Raw genomic sequence first — 12254 nt, 5'->3', positions numbered from 1 at the left:
TATACAAGAAATAATTCTGACTTTTTATAAAGTAGCTTCCTCATAGGCATCTCTTAATAAAAAGTTTCCTGTCTACCAAGTGACTCCTTGTACCCATATTCTAGTGCACCTTCCACTAAATAAGTGAACAAATGCACAAGGATATTGGCCCTCCCAAGCATGCATGACAGCAAGGGCACTTGGAATGCACTTGAGTTTTTCTTGGTCATTCTATCCTCACTCATGTTTAAAGTCTCCTTAATTGCTCTGAAATACAAGCAAGTAGAGATAGATGCGTCACTACAGATATGCTTACCTAACAGACACAAGATTCCCAGCCTCATAAAATCCCAGAGGAGGAAAAGCCCTGGGGGGCCTCTAGTTCTCCTCTTCCCCCGTAACAGGAAATCTCCCTGCAACTGCCTGGCCATGGCTGCCCTCCAAGTCAGATCTCTACTCAGCCAGTCCCCTGCTTAGTGCTGTGAGCTGCCTGGGTTATCTGGCCCCAGAGTCTTGTGCACTGACCAATTTCCTGTGTTTTGTGAGGTTTATTTGTCTGTCTGTTTTGTGGGTTGGTTTTGCATGCTTTGTTGGTTTTGAGACAGTCTTGCTCTGCCCCCCAGGATAGAGTGCAGTGGCACGACCTCTGCTCACTGCAACCTCTGCCTCCCAGGTTCAAGGGATTCTCATACCTCAGCCTCCCAAGTACCTGGGACTACAAGTACATGCCACCACACGTGGATAATTTTTTTTTTTTTTTGTATTTTTAGTAGAGTTGGGGTTTCACCATATTGGCCAGGCCGGTATTGAACTCCTGATCTCAAGTGATCTGGCTGCCATGGCCTCCCAGCGTCCTGGAATTACAGGCATGAGTAACTGCACCCAGCCCAGTTTTCTGTGTATTTGAGCAAAGTTCAGACTGAAGGTGCTAATCTATTAGAGCCTGCAGAAGTCCTAACTCCTCTGTCTCTCTTTCCTGCTAGGAAGCCCTTGATGTTTTATCATAGTGAAAGGGAAGAAATCTCCATTTGTTGCTGCCAACCTGGGCAATGGCAAGTGTAAAATGGTTTAAGTTAGATCTGAGGGATTTGTTTTTAACGAAGTAAAACATTTCTCCTGCCTCCTTTTACTTGTTTTTTTTAATCCAGAGGTATAAAAATTTTTGATTATTTAAAATAAGTAATGAAATATGCATTTTAAACAGATCATAACAAACTGAAGAAGGACACTAATGAGACTGATGGCAATGAGTGGAAGATGGTGAGGGAAAATAGAGGTGGGGAGATTGAAGGCAGACAAATGGAGACAGTGGGGTGATGGAGACAGCAGTAAAGGCTAGCAGAAAGAATAACATGCAAACAGAGGAGCAGGACAGAGTGAGAGTGAAGAAAGAAAGAAGGAAAGAAGAAAAGAGGGAGGAGAGGGAAGGAGGAAAGAAAGAAGGAAGGAAAGAAGAGAGGGAGGAAGAGAGGTAAAAGCCAACAGAAAGACAGAATTATTGCAAACAAGGAGGACAGAGCGGGAGTGAAGAAAGGAAGCAAAGGAGATGGACAGGGAGGGAGGGAGGGAGGGACGGAGGGAGGGAGGGAGAGAGGGAGGAGGGAGGGAGAGAGGGAGGGAGGGGGGAGGGAGGGAGAGAGGGAGGGAGGGAGGGAGAGAGGGAGAGAGGGAGGGAGTGAGGGAGGGAGGGAGGGAGAGAGGGAGGGAGTGAGGGAGGGAGGGAGGGAGGAGGAGGGGGGACGGAGGAGGGAGGAGGGAGGGAGGGGGAGGGAGGGAGGTAGGGAGGGAGGGAGGGACGGAGGTAGGGAGGGAGGTAGGGAGGGAGGTAGGGAGAGGGGAGGGGGAGAGAGGGAGGGAGGGAGGGAGGGAGAGAGGGAGGGGAGGGAGGAGAGAGGGAGGAGGGAAGAGGGACGGACGGAGAGAGGGAGGGAGGGACGGAGGGACAGAGGGAGGGAGGGAGAGAGGGAGAGAGGGAGGGAGGAGGGAGAGAGGAGGGAGGGAGAGAGGGAGGAGAGAGGGAGGGAGGAGGAGGGAGAGAGGGAGGGAGGGAGGGAGGGACGGGGGGAGAGAGGGAGGGAGGGAGAGAGGGAGAGGGAAGGGAGGGAGGGAGAGAGGGAGAGAGGGAGAGAGGGAGGAGGGAGGGAGAGAGGGAGGGAGGGACGGACGGAGGGAGGGAGGGAGGGACGGACGAGGGAGGGAGGGAGAGAGGGAGGGAGAGAGAGGGAGGGAGGGAGGGAGGGAGGAGGGAGGGAGGGAGGAGGGAGGGAGAGGGAGGGAGGGAGGGAGGGAGGGAGGGAGAGAGAAAATAAGGAGCAAAGAAGGAAGAGAGGAGGGAGGAGAGAGGAAGAAAGGAAGGGAAGGAAGGAGGAAGGAAAGAAAGAAGGAAGGAAAACAGAGACAGAGGGAAGGGGGAGGAGCAAGTTTGAAGTGGTTGATTGGTCAGAGATAAATTACTCATTAGACTCCAGGTTACTTGCTATAATAATAACTGTTAATAATAACATTTATTGAATGTTTACTATCTCCCAGATACTATTCTAAGTACTTTAGATGTAATCCTCATCACAACCCTATGAATTTTGACTCAATAATTATAATTTTAGCCATCAGTCTCAGGCATAAGAAAGCTATACCCTAGAACTCTAGGTAATGACTGGCAGAGCCAGGGTTCAAGTTCAGGTAGACTGGCTTTGTACCTCTTGGCCACTTGTCTCTAGTTCCCTGCAGCTGCTTCTTATTCTCCAGACTGACCATGCATTCCACTATCCACTGAGATTTCCATGAGCCTTACAGAAGTTGAAAGCAACACTCTATCTAGTGGTGTTAGCAGATTGCAAAGTCCATTGTAGAATTTAAGTTTATTTTATTCAGTGATGTTTCAAAACATACTTTAGAAGTTTACAGATGCTTGGCAATTTTCTAGCCGTTTCAAGCTCCTTTAACAGTTCCAAGATTTTTAATTGCCTTATTGTTTTGCTTAGAGTAATCAGAGTTGCTTTATTCCTTGCGAACTAGAGGTCTTAAATAAAACCAGCATTTATTTCTACTTCATAACAAATTCTTGTTTTGTGGTCTAGTTAAGACTAAGTAGGAAATATGAAAGAAAAGCTTTTAAAAGCTAGGAATAAATGTTACATGTATATAATAAACGCAACCAGTAAATGTTTAGTGAATAAATGAAATTGATTAATCATTGCTTGGTAACAGCTTTTAAACTACGTCTAGCAGTTTAAAGAAAACCTGCTAAAACCCATTCTGGAAACCCCTTCTGAAAGTACTTGCCAGTAGAAGAATGGTTCCTAATGATTAAGATAAAAGAAGTATCATTTATTTTCGATGAGTCTGCTGAAATTAAGGTTAGCATCCATCCAGGAAAATTGAGTTATTTTAGGTACTTTAAACAGAGGAGCATTAATGGAAGCAATTAATTATTTAAAGAGATATTGCATAAACATGAGATGCAGGAGCAAAAAGGAAACAGGGCTCATACCCACAGAGTGAGAACAGATGCCCACCGCTGCCCTTGAGCTGCAGTTCACAGGCTACATGCACTGCTGAACTGTTGGAGATGCTGACAGTTTCAAGAAAGCAAGTAGAGCAAGGCAACTGTGGAGCTGAGAAGCCATTTAGATCTCACCTGTACGGAGGGTGTCTAGCTGAGTGTATTACTACAGCAGAAGTATATACACACCACCCTTCCATCTACCTAAAACCCCTTGGTTTGACCTTCTAAGTAGCCTGTACAAACCAACTGTTCTCCAAAAAATAAAAAACAGAAGGCATGCAGGAATTTGGTGAAGGGCATTTTATAATTGTCTAGGTACTTAAAAATAAAACTAGGGAGCGTTTTTCACTGCCTACAGGAGTTTTTAAATATCTGTTTTCTTGTCTAGTCTATGTTTGATTTTTAACATTGTTGTCATTAATTTTTTTTTTTGCCTTCACCTTAATAACCACTTTTCAAATTTTGACTTACCACATTTTCCTTCAGCTTATAAAGAGAATTATAGTTACCTGCCCTTTAAATGGATTATGAAATTAATTATTGAGGGGAATTAAGCCATTAGGAAAGAGTTTATTAAAGAACAATTCTGATGGTAAAGTGCCACCAAGACTCTAAGAATATCATACTAAGTCACTGAATGCAGTCAGAGATGATGTTCACAAGTTTTATTATAGCTCTTACAGATAGCAGTTATTTCAAGGAGATTGCTTTATTCTGAACCCTGCAGCCGATTCTGAGGTTGATGGCATTTAATTTTATGTATGTATTCAGAGAGAAATGAAATGGCTTGATGGTGACATACATTTCAGGATTTCTCTTTTATTGGATTGAAAAGCAGGTACTTAGACTTGCATTAACGTTTGAAGCAAAGAAAGCCATGATCGGCCCAAGTTTCATGTTAGGAAAAACAGCGACATTTTGGAAATTAATTAATCTTATCTGGAACTCCAGCTGCATTACATTAAATTTGATCAAATGCTGAATGTCATCTGCAGTCAAGCTAATTTCACTAAGGGCCAAGAAGATGGTGTTACATTGAGGCGGGGCTAGTCAAGTGAATCTTGTCCATCAGCACAGTGGGGAATCTGCTGAGCTTATAGATTTTAAATCCTCAAAACAATTTCCCTCTCCTTAGAGGTTTTCCTAAGTGCATGTGGATTTGGGCTGAGATTCCTCCCCGCTGGATCCACTAAAAAGACTTTTCCTCTCTCTTGTTGACCGTTCTCAACCTGTACATAAAATACATTTAAGAAAATGTGATGCGAAGGGTTAGGTTAGTTCATGGATCATGGCATTTAAGGGGAAGAATTACCCTTGAAAGGTTAAGTTCAGGATTCACTTTCACGTGTGAGATAAATATTGACTAGTAATCAGGAATTAGGCAACAGTAGTAAGATTATTTTAAAAATAAACCAACCTCTACAGTACAGCATGGGGGTGACTTTCAGTGAATTCTTGAAAATTCTTTTGAAGTGGCATAGCATCATGGTTAGAAACATGGGATCTAGACACAGGTGACTTGGGTTTACATCCTTGCTCTATCACTTAGTAAATGTAAGATTTAGAGTGAATTGCTTAACCATTCTGGGGCTCAGTTTCCCTACAAAATGAATGTAAAATGAAACCCTTTAACATGAATATAACCATAGTGCCTATTTCATAGAGTTATTGCAAGGATTAAATTAGTTAAAATCTGTGAAGAGCTTTGAATGGTCCTTGGCACATAGTAAGCACTACATATGTGTTTGTTAAATAAACAAATTCCTTTCTCAAGACAAGAACCTCACTCCTAGCCTTGTACACATAATGCACGCAAGTTCCAGTGCTGAAGCAATCAATCCTTCTGAGAAAGAAAATCACGGATTCCCAGAGCCTTATTTTCAGAATTGCTCATGTTGCTTCCAGACATTGGCTATTTAATCCTTCCAGAACAACCGAGAGAATTTACGCAAATAAACTTCTCCTTTTACAGAAGAGAATGCTGCCCTACAGGAAGATCAAGTGTTTTCCTTTGGATGACCCGGAACTCAACCCTTTCTCCAGGTTTATTCCTTTACTAGATCACTTGCTGTTAGGCATAAAGTAATCCCAAATTGATATGAGATTTAAAACAAAAAACTTAAAAAGTGTAAGATTCAAATCAATCTTAAAAAGTCAGGGTACATATAAGAGAAATGAATCCTCTGTATGATACTTATGCAATTTTTCAGAAGCTGGATCTTTTCTTCTGACTGTTGCGGGAAACTAACAAAGTAAGTACTACTGAATGGACTTCAGTTTCCACTCATATTTCCTAAGTGAGAAAGGAACTGAAACATGTAGCTGGGTTTTTTTAAAAAAATAATAATTTATGCATGTAAGTTACATTTAAATTCATAGAAATGTGATTTGACTCTGCCAGGTCAAGAAAAAAAATTATTATTAGGATGATGTGGGAACATGGAGAGCTTCAAGGCCCCTCATTATTGTGGGATGTAAAACCTGGTCAAGGTATAAGAAAGATAGAAATGAATGTGAGAAGAGTGTCTGGTGGGGATGACAGACGTGTTCAACTTTCCCCTCCAAATAGCTCCTTGTCAAGTTTTGAAAAACAATCTTTATCCATAAAAGTTTCCTCATGCCAAATCCTGTTTGTGCAAGAATCCTTCAACTTTACCCAGTCCAGCAAAGTGTCTTACAGGCAGGAAAGAGGGAGGGAGGGAAGATAAAGAGATAAAGAAAAGAGAGAGTTAGAGCCAGACAGCGAGGGGGAGGGGGCAGAGAGAGAGGAGATTTTCAATTATTTCCATGTTAATTCATGGTTTGAAAAAAAAAAAACTGGTAACTTCTAATGTTAATAATTTCCCCAAACACCAAAGCAATATATGCTCATTGCACAAAACTAGGAATTTTTTAAAAAGACAAAAGAAAATCAAACTTACTAAAAGTATTTCACTTCACTGTGAGTATGTGAATATGTTGGGGTCCATTATCAGTGCCTCTCCCCAGTACACACACACACACACACACAAACACACACACATATCTGTTCCCTGTGCCTATGAATTCATACAGATTTTTTAAATCACATTAGTATCTAAGAATATAGCTTTTTAGCTCAGTTTTACTATTTATTATATCATGAGTCCTTTCTTATGCCCTGCAATATGCTCCATAGATTTTGTTTGTCTCTAGCATAATTCATGCAATGAGTTAATGCAATTTATTAAATCGGTTATATACTAATGGATGTTTGTTTCTATTATTTTCTTAAAATAAATAATACGTATATTTGTGAATCTTGATGTAATTCTATAGTTATTTCCTTAGGAATATTTTCTAGAAGTGGAAATTCTGAATCAAAGTCTATGAGTATTTTAAAGCATCTAATATATAATATTGTGTTTGGTGTTTTCTCTGATTTTAGTGAGATTTGAATATTAACCTCTTTTCTCAATATAGAAATCCTAGTTTATTAAGTCAACCGTTTATCTGTTTAATTTATAAGGTTTTCTTTGTTCTGCATTATGCTATTTCCTCTATTTTCCTCTAGGTTATTTTCTATAATTACCTTTTTGAAGAATTAGGTAATTCATTTTTATTCTTTCTATAGAAACATTGCTAAGTACTTTAAGCGAAATATCTAACCCTAGCAGGAACTCAGTAGATATTATTCTTAGCTCTGGTTTATAGCTGAGGAAGTGGACTTAAGTAAGTTAAACAACTTCCAAAGTTCACATAGTAAACAGATGGTGAAATCCGGGCTTTATCTCCTCACACAGTGCAAAGATTCAAAGACAGTGAACTTCCCTGCCTGTGGGCACAAAGCTGTGGGAACAACCCATGAGATGGATGGGATGGGTCCTGTTCTTTTTTGATAGTTTCTTAACATGAAGGATAATTTACATGTTCTACCTAGGATAATGTTTTCTGTTTTATTTTGCTAGAAATAGCATATATTAATGAAATTTTCATTGCACTTTCTAATATTATCGTGTGACAAAATGTATCAAGGAGTTTCCCATTGGAAACTTATCAAAGCATTTCCATAAGATTGCTATTTTTAATGATTCTTACCAATGTTACAGAAATATTTGGAAAGAGGCATTCTCTCCTTACACAATAGAATATCCATTATATATCAGATAAGTTGAATTTATTAAATTTTATTCACATTTATTTATTTTACTCAATTTTTACTTAACTTTTTTATTTACTCAATTTCAATTATTTTCATAGACATGTTTTGCCCCAGCCTGAGAATAGTGTAATGTCTCTCTTTCAATGCCTTCTTACCTTTAATTCTTCTGTGTATGATATTAACAATGCCTTCTCCACGCTCTACTTGCCTAATTTATCTTTGCCTTTCCTTTTATTTCCAAGATTTTCTTGTCATTTCATTTTATGTGAGAATTCCACATATACTAGTCTTTGGATCTGAGATCTTTTTCTTTTTAATACCTAAGATTAACCCACTCACATTTATTCTGATAACTAATGTGCTTGGTTTTTACTTTTGCTCTTTCTTCTTTTTCCTTTTTCCTTTTCCTTTCCCTCTCACATTTCCAAAATGATATATTCCAGATTTTATTTATATTACATATAGAAGAAAGCTCCAGCTCTTTAGCTTGGTATTTGTCTTAGCCTGTTTGTGATGTTATAATAGAATACTTGAGACTGGGTCATTTATAAAGAACAGAAATTAATTTTCTCACAGTTCCAGAGGCTGAGCAGTCCAAAGTCAAGGCACGAGGGGTCTTGTAAGGACCTTTCTGCTGTATGATCACATGGCAAATAGCAACATGGCAAGAATGCAAGAGAGAGTGCACCCTCTTCCAGGAGTCCTTTTAATAATGAGATTAATCTATTTATGAGGGTGGAGCCTTTATAATCTAAACACCTCCTATTAGGCCTTGTCTCCCAACACTGTTGCATTGGGAATTAACTTTGTAACACATGAATTTCTGCAGGACACATTCAAACCATTGCAGTCTCCATAAGTCTTTCTGGGATCTGGTCCTAACTGTTTCTACAACCTCCAGGCATCTGTTCCTCCTGCCATGACTTCTAGTACACCTGAATTGCTTTGCATTCTTGCCTACACGATGCTGCTTCATGCTCTAGCTTTATCTGTGTTGTTCCTCTTCTGTTGTAATGCTCTTGCTGTAGTTTTTCACCTGGCTAAATTTCATTGCCTTTCCCAGAATTATTCTGTCCTCTCCTCCAGAAGCTTTCTCTGAAATATCCTCTAAGCCTTCTAATGTGTTCTCCTAGCACCCTGCATGCCTCTCCCTGGGTGCTCTCTCAGAATTCCTCTTGCCAGAAGAAGTTTATCAATTATAAATAAATGAATGTCAGGGAGACCTCTGTTTATAATTACACTATTTCTTCATGAGAGATTTAGCAATTTACTAATAAAAATGTAGGGCTTTTCTTTAAACTGAAAAACAGCTGCTGTTACTTAGGCTTATAAGCTAAATGGTTCTATCAATTCAGACAATGGACAAAATGGTTCCATCAGTTCAGACAATGGACATGATCATAATAAAAACCATGAATACAGCATCACAGTGATAGCCACTTCCATGGAAGGATAAAGAACAACATCTCACATTCACAGGAATTGATTTCGATTTGGAAGCCACCTGTCTGTTGAGCCAATATATTGAGGTCCATAAAGGTGGTGTTCTGTGTTATCCTTAAATAGCTCCACTCCTCTTAGCAACTGCTCTAACAGTCACCAGCTGCTGTGTCAGAGGTGGGCCCCAAGATATTACATCTATGCCAACAGTTCAGCTCCAGAATAAACAAGGAAGCCCTGAGAAGCCCTTTCTTAACTTTTTCTTTCTTAGTTCAGTTATGGCTCATATCATGGCCTTAGCCTAGCAAATCACACTTAAAGCAGAGGCTGCGAGCTTCAGCAAAAATGACAGATGACACTGGGTCCTCACAAAAGCCCACTCTGTGACCCAGGCTGTTTCAGGCAGGTGTCATCTGCACACAGGACAGGTACTTGTACATTTATGCATTGAGTTCTTTACAGCATAAGTGAAATAGATCTTCACAAAGCTTCACACCCTGAGGGAAACAATTTGAAGGGTCTTGCCAGCCTGGCAAGTGGATCTTACTAGGATGCTGTGCTGACAGATATCACCTCTCTCCGTAGGATTCCCACTTTTCAGTGCAACAGTGAAAAACATTTGTGACTTTTGAAAGAGTAAGAGTGTCTGTCAAAGCAGGCACACACACACACAAAAAGAGTAAGAAGATGATACAAGGGGCCATGTCACAGAACAACAAAGATTGGATACAATCAATCAAAGTTTGAGGTGGGGGAAAGGTGAGGATTAAAACAATAATACCAGATACAGTATGTGCCCTCTGGGTGGAAAGGAGAAGGAAAGAAAGAAGGGAAGGAGTAGGTGAAAGAATAGGGGGATGTCAAAAGGAAAGAAGGAGAAAAGAAGGAAGGAAGGAAGGAAGGAAGGAAGGAGGGAGGGAGGGAGGGAGGGAGGGAGGGAGGGGGGAAGGGAGGGAGGGAGGGAGGAGGGCAGGAAGGAGGGCAGGAAGGAACGAGGGCAGGAAGGAAGGAGGGCAGGAGGGAAGGAGGGAGGCTCACTCACCCAAAAGCTCAGTATTTGGTCAGATCTAGGACATGAATGGCATCATTGTAGCTAAATCTTGCTCTCCTCAGCCCTGGACTCAAATTTTATCTTGTGTGGCCTTCACTCTCAGTTAAGCATTTCATTTTGTGTGGTAATAGACTTTCAAGAGTTACACCCTATATTCTTAGGAACCTCCAAAGGAAAAATAGTGTTTTTTCTCTAATATGTTCAAGGAACCTGAAGCTCCTTGGTCTGGAATTGTCTGGCCAGGGTCACCTGTGCATTCCCAGAGCTCCACTGATACCACATGACTGTAGAGAAGGTTGCCCAAGGAGTAAAGAGGCCCTGATACCACAAGAGGAGGTGCATTTTAGAAGAGCAGATGGAATAACAGAACAAATATTTTTTCGGGTCACTGTGGTTTGAGGATGAGTTGACATGAAGAGTTTAGAGGAAGTTGGCCTGGTTGTCTGCCGAGCATCCTACCTCTGTCTTCGGGGAACACCATCTTTATGTGCGGAACTTCCCTACCTCACAAGGTCTAGTGGAACTGCCCACCACAAGGCTCTGATCACAGCAGTGAATATGTGACTCAAGTGAGCCAATCAGATTTCCTCTCCTGGAAAATGTAATCTTTAGCTCTGAGACACAAAGGATGGTTGCAGCTGTGTGATCCAAAGATAGAGCCCCAAAGGGAGGGCAAGACAGCCTGTTTCTAAACTGCCAGTTACCCAATGGAGCCTCAGTTCCTGCGCTTCCAGAAGGCTAGCTTAGTTCAACTCTTCCTTCAATTCTGTGGCTTACTCAGTGTGTACCCATAGGTTGTCCTATTGTTGCCTGTGTTAGGGCCAGTTTCTGCAGAGTGCAGCCTCAGAGCCTGAGTACAATGGGGCTAGCTTCAGAGGCTCTCATAATAGTCCACATTACCTTAGACATCCAGGACTGGACTTTTGACAAATATCATGCCTGGCCCCCTATGGAAATAAATGAAGACCATTGCTATTTCTGTTGTAGAAAGAGAATATGAGAGGCTGTGGTCTCCACATACATAGTTTTCTGACTGACTTCAAACCTGGACTTGTGCTGTGTACTCCTTCTCAGATATGTATTCCTTAGCTTGTTGAAATGGAAAATCAACTAATGAGAGGTAAGGCAAAGTGCTCACTGGTTTTCCATTCATATCTTCGTTAATTAGATGATGATTTATTTATTAAGCACCTATTTTGGGAAAGGTACTGGAGATACCATGCTGGACAAAAATATACATTCCCTTAACTGAAGAGCCTTGGTAGGAAGAGTTCAAAAATTGAAAGTGAGTATACACAATGTAGTCACATCCTGGGTGACTTCACAGAAATTTACTCTCTCACAGTTCTGGAAGGCAGAAGCCTGGAATTAAGATGCTGGCATGGTCGTGCTTCCTCTGAAGTTTCTTTTTTTTTTTTTTTTCTTTTTCAGATGGATTCTCGCTCTGTCACCCAGGCTGGAGTGCAGTGGTACAATCTCGGCTCACTGAAACCTCCACCTCCCGAGTTCGAGCAATTCTCACACTTCTGCCTCCCAGGTAGCTGGGATTACAGGCGTCCACCACCATGCTCAGTTAATTTTTGTATTTTTAGTAGAGACGGGGTTTCGCCATGTCAGCCAGGTTGGTCTTGAACTCGTGACCTCAAGTGATCCACCCACCTTGGCCTCCCAAATTGCTGGAATTACAGGCATGAGGCACCGTGCCTGGCCTTCCTCTGAAGTTTCTGAGAGGAAATCCTTCCTTGCCTCTTCCAGTTTCAGAATTCCTTTACTTCTAGACATTTTCACTCCAATCTCTGCCTCCACTTTCACATCATCTTTTTCTCTGTGTATCTCTGTTTTCACTTCTTATAAGGAAATCAGTTACTGGACTCAGGGTCCACTCTAACTCCAGGATGATTTTATGTCAAGATCCTTACCTAATTACATCTGCAAAGGCCGTGTTCCAAATAAGATCGCATTCTAAGGTTCCCAGTGGGCAGGAATTTTGGGGCAACATTATTCAACATACCACACAACTCAATATATAACTGCAAATTGAATGAAAGTAACAAAAGGAAAGAGTATGGTTGTATGAGTAGGGAAGAAAGGTGTGTGAACTGGCCTGTGCGTGTAGTAGTTTTCTCTCACATTGCACCAAACCACCACAAAGTTAGCAG

The 12254-nt window shown here is 41.2% G+C and overlaps 1 long non-coding RNA gene across 1 annotated transcript in view; it reads right to left on the bottom strand.

Moving 5' to 3' along the window:
• LOC117094440 overlaps nucleotides 1–10420 on the bottom strand; it is a 561524-nt gene extending 551104 nt beyond the window's left edge. Inside the window, exon 1 of the long non-coding RNA XR_004441547.1 lies at nucleotides 10087–10420. This is a non-coding gene — a long non-coding RNA (uncharacterized LOC117094440). The remainder of the gene's footprint in view (nucleotides 1–10086) is intronic.
• Between the last annotated feature and the right edge of the window lie 1834 nt (nucleotides 10421–12254).

Source organism: Trachypithecus francoisi, unplaced genomic scaffold (assembly GCF_009764315.1).
Source record: "Trachypithecus francoisi isolate TF-2019V2 unplaced genomic scaffold, Tfra_2.0 Lachesis_group13, whole genome shotgun sequence".
Taxonomy (NCBI): Eukaryota; Metazoa; Chordata; class Mammalia; order Primates; family Cercopithecidae; genus Trachypithecus; species Trachypithecus francoisi.
Note: the sequence above shows the minus strand (reverse complement) of the source record. Positions and strands in the feature narration are given on the sequence as shown.